The following is a 12985-nucleotide window of genomic DNA, read 5'->3' on the forward strand; positions in this document are numbered from 1 at the left end:
TTTTTCTAGGCCTAAGATGATGTTCCGGGCAGTGGCATGAGGCACAGGGTAGGTTTCCAACCATCCTGTGGTTGCTTCCACCATGGTCAGTACATAGTGCTTGCCTTGTTGGGTTTGGGGAAGCGTGATATAGTCAATTTGCCAGGCTTCCCCATACCTGTATTTCAACTATTGCCCACCGTACCACAGAGGCTTCATCCGCTTGGCCTGTTTGATTGCAGCGCAGGTCTTGCAGTCATGTATGACCTGTGAGATGCTCTCCATAGTAAGGTCCACCCCTCGGTCTCGTGCCCATCGGTATGTTGCGTCTCTCCCCTGATGACCAGAAGCGTCATGGGCCCAACGAGCTAGGAATAGTTCTCCCTTATGCTGCCAATCTAGGTCTACTTGTGATGTTTTCACTTTGGCAGTTCGGTCTGCCTGTTTGTTGTTGTGATGCTCCTCAGTAGCCCGACTCTTGGGTATGTGTGCATCCACATGTCGAATCTTCACGGTCAGCTTCTCTACTCGGGAGGCAACGTCCTGCCAGATCTCGGCAGCCCAGATGGGTTTCCCTCTGCGCTGCCATTTAGCCTTTTTCCAGTGACTTAGCCACCCCCACAGAGCATTAGCTACCATCCATGAGTCGGTGTAGAGATAGAGCCTCGGCCACTTCTGTCACTCAGCAATATCCAAAGCCAGCTGGATGGCTTTAAGCTCTGCAAGCTGACTCGATCCACCTTGTCCCTCAGTAGCTTGTGCCACTTGTCGTGTGGGGCTCTACACTGCAGCTTTCCATTTCCGGCTAGTGCCTATGATTCGGCTGGAACTATCCGTAAAAAGGGCATATTGTCTTTCAGTTTCTGGTAGCTCATTATATGGTGGGGCCTCCTCAGCATGTGCTACTTGCTCCTCTTCTTCAGAAGACAATCCAAAAGTCTCCCCCTCAGGCCAGTTTGTTATAATTTCCAGAATCCCAGGGCGATTCGGATTTCCAATACGGGCGCGCTGAGTGATGAGGGCAATCCATTTACTCCATGTGGCATCAGTGGCATGATGTGTAGAAGGAACCTTTCTTATAAATATCCAACCCAGCACTGGTAGTCGGGGTGCGAGAAGCAGCTGTGTTTCAGTGCCAATTACTTTCGAAGCAGCTTGGACTCCTTCATAGGCAGCCAAGATTTCCTTCTCTGTGGGAGTGTAGTTTGCTTCAGAGCCTTTGTAGCTCCGGCTCCAAAATCCCAGTGGTCGGCCTCGAGTCTCCCCAGGCACCTTCTGCCAAAGGCTCCAGGACAACCCATGGTTCCCAGCTGCAGAATAGAGTACGTTCTTGACCACTGGTCCTGTCCTAACTGGGCCAAGGGCTACAGCATGAGCGATCTCTTCCTTGATCTGAGTGAAGGCTTGTTGCTGCTCAGGGCCCCAGTGGAAATCATTCTTTTTTCAGGTGACCAGGTAGAGAGGGCTCACAATCTGGCTGTACTCAGGAATGTGCATCCTCCAAAAGCCTATGGCACCTAGGAAAGCTTGTGTCTCCTTCTTGTTGGTAGGTGGAGACAGCGGTGATCTTGTCGATTATTTCTGTTGGGATCTGACGACGTCCATCTTGCCACTTGACTCCTAGAAACTGAATTTTTTGAGCTGGTCCCTTAACCTGTCTTCGTTTAATGGCAAAACCAGCTTTCAGTAAAATCTGGATAATTTTTTCTCCTTTTTCGAAGACTTCCCCTGCTGTGCTCCCCCACACAATGATGTCATCGATATACTGTAGATGTTCGGGAGCCTCGTTCTTTTCCAGTGCAGCCTGGATCAGTCCATGGCAGATGGTGGGACTGTGTTTCCACCCCTGGGGCAGTCGGTTCCAGGTGTACTGCACTCCCTTCCAGGTGAAGGCAAACTGAGGTCTGCATTCCGTTGCCAAAGGAATGGAGAAGAAGGCATTTGCAATATCAATGGTCGCATACCTCTTTGCTGCCTTGGACTCCAGCTCGTACTGAAGCTCCAACATGTCTGGCACGGCAGCGCTCAGTGGTGGTGTAACCTCATTCAGGCCGCGGTAGTCCGCCGTCAGTCTCCATTCCCCACTGGACTTGTGCACTGGCCATATAGGGCTGTTGAAAGGTGAATGGGCCTTGCTGACCACCCCTTGGCTCTCCAATTTACGAATCATCTCATGGATGGGGATCACAGAGTCTCTGCTGGTACGATATTGCCAACGGTGCACTGTTGTCATGGCAATTGGTACCTGCTGTTCTTCAACTCTCAGCAGTCCCACAGCAGAAGGGTCATCTGAGAGACCAGGCAAGGTATTCAGTTTCCGTATGTCTTCTGTCTCTACAGCAGCTATCCCAAAAGCCCAGCGATGTCCTTTTGGGTCTTTGAAATATCCATTTCTGAGATAGTCTATGCCAAGGATGCATGGGGCCTCTGGGCCAGTCACGATGGGGTGTTTCTGCCACCCGTTCCCAGTTAAACTCACTTCAGCCTCTAATACAGTAAGCTGCTGGGATCCTCCTGTTACCCCAGAAATAGAAATGGATTCTTCTCCTACATATCTTGATGGCATCAGGGTACATTGGGCACCGGTGTCAACCAAAGCTGTATATTTTTGTGGTTCAGGTGTGCCAGGCCATGGAATCCACACGGTCCAATAGATCCGATTGTCCCTGTCCTCTACCTGGCTAGAGGCAGGGCCCCTCTATTCCTGGTCATGGTACACGTTGCTCTCTTCTGGTAAATAGGTTCTTGAGGTTCCTTCAAGAGGATCAGTGATATCATTATTCTTATATTGTCTGGAACTCTGTGCTTGAGAGCCTGGAGCAGCATTGACTCTTTTTGTGTTAGGTGTTCTTTTTAATTCACGTACTCAGGCTGCTAAGGAAGAAGTGGGTTTTCCATCCCACTTCCTCATGTCTTCTCCATGCTCCTGAAGAAAAAAACAGAGGTTTCCTCATGGAGTGTATCCTCTCTCCTTGGCTTGGGAGCGCTGGCTCCTAATGGCAGAGATTCTTGTTGGTTCTGGTGAATTATGGTAGCCTTCTTCCTTAACTTCCTTTTTTAGTTTCTTATGACTCTTTTCAATCAAGTCCCGGACTTGCTCAGCCAACCTTGTTTCCACGGATGAGACATGGGTATGAAATGGGGTGGTGACCGTATCCTCATAAATTCTTAATTTATTGGCTAAGACGCCCACCCTGTCCTCACCTTCCTTCCACTGCAGTGTTGCCAGGTAACGAGAGTACATCTCTGGTCCAAGCCGTGCAAATCTCAACCACATTTGTGATGTGCACTGGACACAATCTGGGCTCTTAGGAAATCTCTCATCTTCTGAGAAAATTATCTCCAACACAGCCAATTCCCTCAGGCATCGGATACCTTGTTCCATGGTGTTCCATTTTCCTTGGAGCACCTGGAGGTCTTCTTTACAAAGGTATCTGTCCCTCACACTTGCGAGCAGTCGCCGCCAGAGGCTGAGAGTTTCTTGGGTTCTCCCAATCCCCTGGTCAATGACCACATCCCAGGATAGTGATCCCAGTTGCCTGGCCTCACTTCCATCCAGAATGGTGTCATTGGCTGCAGCGTCCCAGATGCGGAGAAGCCAGGTCAGGATGGACTCATTTGTCTGGTGGGTGAATTCTCTCTGCAGGTCACGTAGCTCACCCAGGGATAGAGAGCGAGTGATGATCTCTGGTTCTGTCTTTTCCGCTGGGTGTAAGGGTCCTGCAGTGTCCTCATCAGTCACTATGCGGACTGATTTGCTCCTCAATTTCTTCTTCTGAATGGGGGCAACTACTATGGGTTCAGGCTGCTCTGGTTTGGTGATGGTTTGTGTGAAGATGCTGATGGTGCTTTCGGTTCCTTCCTCCTTTGTGCCGGTCTGTGTAGACATATACACTCCTGCTTTGCTTTTGGTTTCTTCCTCCATGACAGTCTGCGTAGACACGGACACTGTTATTTTCCTTTTGGTTCCTTCTTTCTCTGTGGCAGTCTGCGTTGACATGGATGCTGTTGTGGTATTCTGTATGGACACTGCTGCTTTGCTTCTTGTTTCCTCTTCCTCAAGAAGACGCTGCATCACACTGTGTATGTTTTGTTGCACCACACTATGTATGTTTTGCTGTACCACACTATGTAGTGTTTTGTTCCTAAGCATGTTGCAGACTGTGCAGAGAAGACAAAGCAGAACTAACAACAACATTATGCTGTCCTTGGCATCTGGAGGGAACTTAACATTTTCAGAAACTGCTGTGTCAAGCCTGAAAGGTTGGAAAAAATCAATCTTTACCCCTCCCCCCAGGGGCTAAGTGTAGTTGCCGAGGCCCCAGACATAGCAGCCTAGATTAGGACAAGCAAACAGAATTGAGTACATATTCCAAAACATGTTCATTGCCTCAGAGGTCATAATGAAATAGACATAGTAGACCAATAAAGCAATTCTCATACCATACCCTGGTCTACACATGAGCATTATAATTGCCAGATAATTCCCCACATTCGGGAAAATACAGAGAGCTAGGCATAAGACCCAAAAAAGCATGTTAAGCATCATAGTGAATAGGTACCCTCTACAATACAAGACTGTAATTCTGACTTCTCTCAGTACTTTCTTTCCCCACATTGGGGCACAAAAATTTGTTCTGGTTTGAAAGCAAAACCAGTGAGAGACTCCAAGTCAGAAATACAATTTATTGGGAAAAGGGAAAAAGACAAAAATACATGCAATAATACAAAGGGAAAGGCTACTGACAAAGTCAGAATACAACCTGGCCAGCGTGCTGGTAGCAGTCCAAATTGGAGTAGCTGCAGTCCTCTTGGGATGGCAGATGTAGTTGCTGTGTCTTCTCAGAGAACCTGTGAAAAGGCTGCCTCTCTGTCTAGAAATCCCCAGTTTTATCCAGGTGGGAATGCCTAGCTCCTCTCCCCCGGGAAGAGCATCTCACAATGGGTCACGAGGTGTGTCCTTAATCACCTGCTCCTGGATAGTGTTATCTCTGAGTCATGTGGCCAGGCATTGATGGGGCTATTAACAGCAGATAAGGAAAACTGCCCCAAGGCAACTCCTACTCGGATGGTAATAGGAAAACGTTTTTTTTTTTTTAATCTTGGACACATCCTCTTCTTCCTACTTTTCCTGTCTGTCATGGTTTGACTCTGGCATAATGCCAGCGCCCCCATGAAAATGCACCTTCCCAAATGAATGCTGTGAGATGCGATCCGGAACAGAGCAGGGCAAGCTCAAGCTTAATAACAAAGAAAAAACTTTATTAAACTACTACTATGATGAAAGGAAAGGGGGAAAAAAAAGGAAAAAAACCCCATACACTAAATCCAAAATTAAAACCTTCCAAAATATTCCTCCTCCCCCCTCCCAATTCCAACAAACCACCTTGAAACACAACTTGGACCTTAATCAAGTTATCACCTTTCAATATATTCAATACTAAGTCCATCAGGGGAGGGAGAACTCTCCCTTGCACCTTGGCCCCCCCAGAAAACACAATTCCACTTCTCGTGCTTCCATGTTACACATGGCATGACCCGGAGAAAATCTGCCAGTGTGACACTCTCCTCTCCATGTCACAGTGCTCTCACCACCGTTCATGGACAGACTACTTATAGGCCGCCTTTAAGGATGCTTTGCCAAGGACCCACAGGAACAACAGTTCAGTGTCTTATTTTGGGACCAGAGTCCTCCCCATTTTCCCCTGGGGCCGAGGGTACAAGTAGAGAGATCTTCTTCCTGAAGACAGAGGGCATCATCATACCCTCCTCATTTTTTCTCTGTTCACTCTATTCTTGTACTGGTAGTTGTTGAAACAGGTCTCTTGGCTCATCATGCATCCCCCTAAAATGCAGTCTTACTTGGATGAGAAATTGGTTCAGTCTATGGCTAACAAGAAAAGTCCAGCCAAAAGCCCCTCCATCATCTCCCCCCAACCTTCTTTTCCTAACATCTCAGGTCCCAGGTTGTCTCTCTTTCTTTCAAATCGAGGAGGAGTAATATTTCACAAAGCCTTCATTCCCCAGGAAGTGGTTAAAAGTCCAGGACTCCCTGGACAGCTGAAATCTCAGCCCAGGACTCCATCTCCCATGCTGGGCACCGTCTCCCCGCTCCTCCTCCTCCTTCTTCTCTGTCAGCAAACTTCCAGGTGTCTTCAGGCTTTCCGTTTTTTCCCTCTAGGTTGGGGGGGTGAACAAAGACATCTCAGACTTCCTCCACCCTTCTGTCCGCAGGAATTGGCTCGGTTCCAGATCCTTCACCCCCTGGCCTACCTCTCTAGGCCACATGGCTTCCTCTCCCCCTCCCAGCCTGTGGCTGGGCATGGGAGAGTCTGCTCCCTTTGATGACTGGAACCAAAGAGACAGTTCTCCTGGGAGTTCTTGCTTTTAACCCCCTGTGTTCTCAGAGGCATGTCCAGCCTTCAGTGGTCACTCCAGGTGCCAATATCCAAACATGACCACTGATTGGTTTGACTACCAACTTCCTGAGAAAATTCCCTTCCATGTCAAACCACAACACTGTCTGATTTTCTGTCTCAGTTTTCCAGGATATGCTGCCAACACTGATGAGTCCTGAAGACTTCAGAACAGTGCTATGGATGGAGCTCTCTCAATGATGATCGTGAGTCATGGGGTGGTATAGGAGATGGTCAGAAGTTTCTTTCATTTGCCTCACAGCTGTTGTAAGCACCCTGGAGACCCCCAACAGGAGTTTTGGCCTGGCCGAGGTGGATGCTTGCCAAGTGACTGCAGGTGTGCTTGCTGTGCTTTTACAGAACACTGGTTTAAATAAGTTCTGACAAGCGCTGGCTTGTCCTTGCACACTTGAACCTGTTTCACAGACCAAGGGGTCTCATCACAATGGCCCATGATACTTCCCCACCTTTTGGCCAGATGCCACTCACTTTGGATTAAGACTATATAAACTGTAACCTTCTGAGATGACTTTGGAGAACCCCCACAGACGATGGTGAATCTATGTGGCTGGACCATTGAGGATTTTGTCTCTCTGTTTGGTAGCTATATCCCCCTTCCCCTCTTTTTCTTTCTATTAAAATAGAGATTTTTGGAGTTCACTTAAGTTAACAAAATGAATTAAGCATTTAAATTTTAGCTTGTAAAATTATGTGTTGAATTATGTGTTACCTTTTACTTAAGAAACCTCTGCCATGGTACAAAGGGCATAGGAAAATGCAAATTTCTGAAGCTTCTTGAGTAAAGAACAATACCAAGGGAGGCAAAGAACGCAGATAAAGGGGCTCCTCTGTCTCCAAGACTATAAAGACTGACAGACGTACTCAGATAAGCACCAAAGGACCAAAAGCGCACGCGCAAAGAGGAAAAGTTCAAAAGTTCAACCATGAGGAAGACCACAATCTTCAGCCTCAGGACCACTGAGAGACCCCGGTACAACCACCACAGCAAACCACACATGCCCAGAAAGGCATGGACCTATTTAGTATGAGAGGTGAGGACAGTCAGGGCCAGGGGTTGAATATGCATTAAAAAGTTGTGTAATGTATTGCATATGGAACACCTTTGTGAATAAAGGTGTGGGTCAGACTGAGGCTCAGGGCACAAGTTTTTGGAGAGATATCTCACTTGTGCCGGGCGCCAACAATACATACCCACTTCATAACTACCCCAGGTTGTGGAGTCTATTTTTTTATTCTGCATATTGCTTCAGTTGGCGACCCTGGTGGGATGGCTCTGCTCACTCGTGGATCCAGTTAGGGGTAGACACCCTCCGGCGCCGCGGAAGATTTTTTTCTGCAGGGACTCTGCGTCTCAGCTGTACACTGCAGGGAGCAGACCATGGCCCATCGGCAGTGGACAAAAGCGGACAAAAGTATTAATTTATTTTTAAGGTGGGCACTGGTAAGTCACATTAAGACATTTTTGCTCGCAGTTTTGCCCAGGGGCTTGCAAGCAGACTGCCTGCCGGGGCTGAGACCAGCGGCGGGGGAACCCCCGAGCTGATAGTGCAGCTCAGGGAAGGAGGAAATCGCGATTTCAGTGTGGTGTGTCCCAATATCGGTGTGGTGTGTCAACATCCGGATGTGCGTACTTGTGTACGTGTGTGTGTGTGTGTGTGTGTGTGTGTGTGTGAATAAAACAGTAGAGCGCGGCACGGTGTTGTGACATTGCTGGAAAGCCCAAGCGACACGACGTTGCTAGGCATGGCGCGGTGTTGCTAAGGGCAGCGTGGCAGTGCTGGAAAGTCCATGCGGTGCGGCAAGAGCTGGCACATCTGGTCTGGTGAGCGAAGAGAACACGGCGCGGGGCTTAAGTCAAGACTTGCAAAGGTGCTTTAAGCGTAGCCTGCTGATAGCGCAGCAGGCACGCAGACACAAGCCACAGTTTGTGGAGTTGCTTTGGATGCCGTTGGCTGATAGCACAGCTAGGAAGGGCGTGGTACAAGTCAAGACTTGCAATCACCACTTACAAGCATCACTGGGTAGTAAGGGGCAATATCCAGCTAAAAGTAACCAGCGAGCCCGACTGGGCTAAGAGTTAAGTGTTTGTTGTGAGATAACACTGCCCTTTAGTGTTGGAAGCTGTCACTGAGAGATCCTTTGCATTCTGGGGTTTGCTGCTAGGTTCTTGTTACAAGTGACAGGCGATCTGCCCACAGTGGCTGCAGAACTTCAAGCGAAGGCCGAGAGAGCCCGGCCCTCGAGACAGGCTCTACACAGGTGGTTCCAGCTTGAACCAAGTCAGTCTCTTCATCCATTAGGGAACTGGGTAGTCATAGAAATACTATAACCCAGGCGTTCGACAAGCAAGGTGCGAAATAATGAATTTAATCTGTGGGAAAAGCCACCTAGTCCCTGAAACCTGGGACGTGTTTGAAGACAATTGGAAAAGGATAAAACTGTGGCACAGTCTTAGTACTAAAAGAAAGACCTAAGGAAATGTTTTTTTTCCTTTTCTTTCCTCCCCAGTGGTTTGGATTGAACCCTTGGGAGTTCGTAAATTTATGTGGCACAGGGCAAACAATAAATTAACAACAATCGATGGTTAATTAATTAATACAATCATATTCTAATATCAAAAGTATTATATATTATTAATTTGGCTATTAATATTTTTTTTGTTATTTGAATAACTATACATTTTTATTAATATTTTTATTTGAATAACAAAAAAAAAAGGTGGTTCTTTTTCCCTTTTTTTGTGACTTATATTTGAACATTCAGAACTGAATAAGTTAAGTTTGCTCTAAAAGATATAATGGGAGCAAAACATAGTAAAAGAAATACCCAAGGCCAGCCCACTAGGATACGTCTTAGTACACTGGAAAGAAATAGTAGGCAAAGGAGGCATGGAAAATAAAAAAAGTTTATGTCTTGGTTTGACAAGACAGGTGTCTGTGAAGGAGGGCAAAAAGCCTCCTGTGCAATGGAGAAGGTAAACCCCCTCCCTCCGAATTACTAGGAGTCTTAAATTAAAAGGCTCTCAGGCAAAGATATGGGAATGGGAGTAACAATTCTTTACTAGGAGAAAACTAGATAACAATTTTAAAAAAAGGCAAATGCAATCAGTACAAACAAAACTAGTGATAAAGTCCAGAACCTGAGGATTTGGGGTGTTGGTAGCAGTCCAGTTGAAATGATAGCTGCTCCTCTTGCAGTGGCTGATGAATTGCAGCTGAAGTGGTGATCTTTAGAAGGGTATAGTTTTTCTCTGAAGATCTGGTGGCAGTTGGGCCGGTCTTCCTCTGCGCCGGGGCCACCTCCGAGCTCCGCCGCCGCCGCCTCACCGCGCTCCAGCTGCTTCTCTCGGGAGTACTGCCGAAGGAGCTCCTTCTCTGGGAAATCCCGCAAAGAGAGAGCTGCTTCTCTGGGAAATCCTGCAAAAAGAGAGCTGCTCTGTCCCCCAAAAGGTACCCCTTTTATCCAATAAAAGAGTGCTTTGCTTCCCCCTCTGGGTGGAGCACCTCACAATGGGATGGTGTTACGTTACCAGCCCTGCATTGAATCAGTCAATGGCCCATTAACAAACCATTACCTCTTTGGAGCAAACCATTGTTCTTGAGAGATAACAAACCTGCCCAACCTTCAACAGATGGCAAATAGAATACAAGCTTATCTTACAACCCAGGACATTATCCACCCCTTATTCTATTTCCATCTGCACACAATGAAATCTTACACCCAGTTCTCACTTAAGATCAAGTTTCCCTGTGGTACACAGCGGGTCTCCCCATCTTTCTGCATTACCCACCAAGTGTAACCAGGTCCTTGAGCAAAGACAATCCCACGAATGGGTTGGTCTTTGCCTGAGGTGGGATTAATCTAAACAGTTTTCCCTAAAATACCTTTCATATGTACTACAGGGACCTTATCTCCATCTACTGTGTGTAAGGGTTCTGACTGGGCAGGGCCAGCTCGATTGACAGACCCATGGGTGTTGACCATCCAGGTTGCTTTTGCCAGGTTAATTTCCCAGTTTCTAAATGTTTCCCCACCAAGTGCCTTTAGGGTAGTCTTAAGGAGTCCGTTGCACCGTTCAACTTTGCTGGAAGCTGGAGCATGATAGGGAATATGATATATCCATTCGATACCATGTTCTCTGGCCCAGGTGTTGATAAGGCTGTTCTTGAAATGGGTGCCGTTGTCAGACTCAATTCTCTCAGGTGTGCCGTGTCTCCACAGGACTTGCTTTTCCAAGCCTAAGATGGTGTTCCGGGCAGTGGCATGAGGTACAGGGAAAGTCTCCAGCCATCCAGTGGTGGCTTCCACCATGGTCAGCATGTAGCACTTGCCTTGGCGTGTCTGGGGCAGTGTGATGTAGTCAATCTGCCAGGCCTTCCCCTACTTGTACTTGGACCACCGCCCACCATACCATAGGGGCTTCACTCGCTTGGCCTGTTTGATGGCAGCACACGTCTCACAGTCATGGTTAACCTGAGAAACACTGTCCATGGTTAGATCCACCCCTCGGTCTCCTGCCCACTTGTAGGTGGCATCTCTGCCCTGATGACCTGAGGCATCATGAGCCCATCGAGCCAGGAACAACTCCCCCTTATGGTGCCAATCTAAGTCTATCTTTGACACCTCTATTTTTGCTGCCTGATCTACTTGCTCGTTGTTTCGGTGCTCCTCATTAGCCCGACTTTTGGGGACATGGGCATCTACATGATGGACTTTCACCGTTAGCTTTTCCACCCAAGAGACAATGTCTTTCCATATATCAGCAGCCCAGATTGGCTTTCCTCTACATTGCCAGTTGGCCTTCCTCCACCTTCCCAGCCAGCCCCACAGAGCATTGGCTACCATCCATGAATCAGTATAAAGATAGAGCTTTGGCCACTTCTCCCTTTCAGCAATGTCCAGAGCCAGCTGAACGGCCTTGAGTTCAGCGAGTTGGCTTGATCCACCTTCTCCTTCGGTAGCTTGTGCAACTTGGCGTGTGGGGCTCCATACGGCTGCTTTCCACTTCCGGTTCATCCCTACAATGCGACAGGAACCGTCAGTGAAAAGAGCATAGCAGGTCTTCTATGCTGGTAGTTGGTTGTATGGTGGAGCCTCTTCAGCCCTTGTCACTTGTACCTGCTCCTCATCATCAGTGAGACCAAAGTTTTCACCTTCTGGCCAGTTCGTAATTATCTCCAAAATCCCAGGGCGATTCAGGTTTCCAATACGGGCGCGCTGAGTAATGAGGGCAATCCATTTGTCCCATGTGGCGTCAGTGGCATGGTGGGTAGTAGGAACCTTTCCTTTAAACATCCACCCCAGCACCGGTAGTCGGGGTGCCAGGAGGAGTTGTGCTTCTGTGCCAATTACCTCCGAGGCGGCTTGAACTCCTTCAAAGGCAGCCAAGATTTCCTTCTCTGTGGGAGTGTAGTTGGCTTCAGACCCTCTGTAACTTCGGCTCCAGAATCCCAGTGGTCGGCCTGGGGTCTCCCCAGGCACTTTCTGCCAAAGGCTCCAGGACAACCCATGGTTCCCGGCTGCAGAGTAGAGCACATTCTTGACCTCTGGTCCTGTCCTGACTGGGCCAAGGGCTACAGCATGAGCGATCTCCTGCTTGATCTGGGTGAAGGCTTGTTGCTGCTCAGGGCCCCAGTGGAAATCATTCTTCTTTCGGGTAACCAGATGAGGGCTTACAATCTGCCTATACTCGGGAATGTGCATTCTCCAGAAACCTATTGCACCCAGGAAAGCTTGTGTTTCTTTTTTGCTGGTTGGTGGGAACATAGCTGTGATCTTGTTGATGACCTCAGTGGGAATCTTGCGCCGTGTGTCTTGCCATTTCACTCCCAGGAACTGGATCTCTCGGGCAGGTCCCTTGACTTTGCTCTTCTTGATGGCAAAGCCAGCTTCTAGTAGTATCTGGATGATCCTCTCACCTTTCTCAAACACTTCTGCCGCTGTGCTCCCCCACACAATGATGTCATCAATGTATTGCAGGTGTTCTGGAGCCTCACCCTTTTCTAGTGCAGTCTGGATCAGTCCATGGCAGATGGTGGGGCTGTGTTTCCACCCCTGGGGCAGTCGGTTCCAGGTGTACTGCACGCCCCTCCAGGTGAAGGCAAACTGAGGCCTGCATTCTGCTGCCAGAGGAATGGAGAAAAACGCATTAGCAATATCAATGGTGGCATGCCACTTTGCTGCCTTGGACTCCAGCTCGTACTGGAGTTCCAGCATATCCGGTACAGCAGCGCTCAGCGGCGGAGTCACTTCATTTAAGCCACGATAGTCCACAGTCAATCTCCATTCTTTGTCAGATTTGCACGCAGGCCAGATGGGGCTGTTGAAGGGTGAGTGGGTTTTGCTGACCACCCCTTGGCTCTCCAGCTCCCGAATCATTTTGTGGAGGGGGATCACGGCATCTCGATCCGTCCGATACTGCCGGCGGTGCACTGTCGAGGTCGCAATTGGCACGCGTTGCTCTTCCACGCTTAGGAGTCCTACTGCAGAGGGGTTTTCTGACAGTCCAGGCAAGGCGTTCAATTCTTGAATGTCTTCTGCCTCTATAGCGGCTATTCCAAAAGACCACC

The 12985-nt window shown here is 48.4% G+C and overlaps 1 pseudogene; it reads right to left on the reverse strand.

Moving 5' to 3' along the window:
- Positions 1–442: 442 nt before the first annotated feature.
- On the reverse strand, positions 443–2555 carry LOC146763061 (uncharacterized; annotated as a pseudogene).
- Between the last annotated feature and the right edge of the window lie 10430 nt (positions 2556–12985).

Source organism: Lonchura striata, chromosome W (assembly GCF_050655825.1).
Source record: "Lonchura striata isolate lonStrDom1 chromosome W, ASM5065582v1, whole genome shotgun sequence".
Classification (NCBI taxonomy): domain Eukaryota; kingdom Metazoa; phylum Chordata; class Aves; order Passeriformes; family Estrildidae; genus Lonchura; species Lonchura striata.